The sequence below is a fragment of the Schistocerca serialis genome, chromosome 1, assembly GCF_023864345.2.
Source record: "Schistocerca serialis cubense isolate TAMUIC-IGC-003099 chromosome 1, iqSchSeri2.2, whole genome shotgun sequence".
Lineage (NCBI taxonomy): Eukaryota > Metazoa > Arthropoda > Insecta > Orthoptera > Acrididae > Schistocerca > Schistocerca serialis.
This window is the reverse complement of record NC_064638.1, coordinates 136,310,612-136,312,001: the sequence shown is the minus strand read 5'-3', so window position 1 is coordinate 136,312,001 and position 1,390 is coordinate 136,310,612. Positions and strand designations below refer to the sequence as shown.

General features: G+C 47.3%; 2 non-coding genes across 2 annotated transcripts; both read left to right on the top strand.

The window, feature by feature from the left end:
* The first annotated feature begins 644 nt into the window (after positions 1–644).
* On the top strand, positions 645–719 carry Trnat-ugu (transfer RNA threonine (anticodon UGU)). The gene has a single exon. It is a non-coding gene; the product is annotated as a tRNA-Thr (tRNA).
* A 365-nt stretch (positions 720–1,084) lies between these two features.
* On the top strand, positions 1,085–1,159 carry Trnat-ugu (transfer RNA threonine (anticodon UGU)). The gene has a single exon. It is a non-coding gene; the product is annotated as a tRNA-Thr (tRNA).
* Positions 1,160–1,390: the final 231 nt, after the last annotated feature.

Below are 1,390 nucleotides of genomic sequence, written 5' to 3'. Positions count from 1 at the left end.
ACGTAATTTAATTGTGACTAAGATTGGAGCGCCCGCTGGCCTTGCTAGTAATTGTTTTTTTTTTTATATATCTTAATGGCTGGCAAGACACCTGAAGGTTATTGATAAGATTTGCGCTGTATGTTGTACCTTGCCTGTGTAGTTCATTCGTCGTGGCGCAACGGCAGTGTGCCGTTTTATTAGTGAGTAATTTAACCTATTATTTAATATCTTTTGGTGGTTGTTTACATTGTTCCTGCGGACCTGTTCTGTGCGCTTGTTAAAAGTTACAGATAGCTAGCTGGTGTTTTGGGGTAAGCGCTACCTTTCCACCTTGGGTACCGGGGCTGTGAAATCCAGGGTAGCGGGAGGTGACTCCGGGTCGAAGCTCGAGAAGTGGATCTTGTACGAACTGCTGCTTTCCGCCTAGGCTTCTCCAAGTTATATATGACGGTAGTATCTGTTCCCGAAAGAACGGTTACCGTGGATGACAATGCAGCTTTGCTAGAAATGAAATGATAATTAAATGGACACCCTAGCTGCAAACAGGCGTTGATGTACTTCATTGGGGACATGTTGAAAATGTGTGCCCCGACCGGGACTCGAACCCGAATCTCACGGGAAGCGTGCAAGGGATAAGTCCCTGCAGACGCACCACTCTCTGTGCCCGCGGTGGCTCAGATGGATAGAGCGTCTGCCATGTAAGCAGAAGATCTCGGGTTCGAGTCCCGGTCGGGGCACACATTTTCAACATGTCCTCAATGGAGTACATCAACGCCTGTTTGCAGCTAGGGTGTCCATTTATTTATCATTTCATTTCTAGCAAAGCCGCATGGTCATCCACGGTAACTGTTCTTTCGGGAACAGATACTACCGTCATATATAGTTAAAATATGGCTTCCCGGCCATTGACCATCTTGTGCGAACGCACACGCTATGGCCGAACTCGTACGGGACTTGGTAGATTAACCTGCCACGAGTAATGAGTATGATGGGCAAACATCTATTAGGCGCACCAGGAATGTAGTGGTGTGGACATGTTGGGAATGTGGATCTCACGGGGAGCTTGCAAGGGATAAGTCCCTGCAGACGCACTGTCCTCTGTGCCCGCGGTGGCTCAGATGGATAGAGCGTCTGCCATGTAAGCAGGAGATCCCGGGTTCGAGTCCCGGTCGGGGCACACATTTTCAACATGTCCCCAATGAAGTACATCAACGCCTGTTTGCAGCCAGGGTGTCCATTTAATTATCATTTCATTTCTCCAAGTTAAGTTTTCGTTCTGCCTTCGAGCGACCTGGCGTCACTCCTCGCTAATTAATTCTGGTGCTAATTATGTTTACTTGGGTGTATATTATACTTATTAAACATAACAATTGTGAAAGGTTGTTGATGTGCCACTCTTAGGGAGACT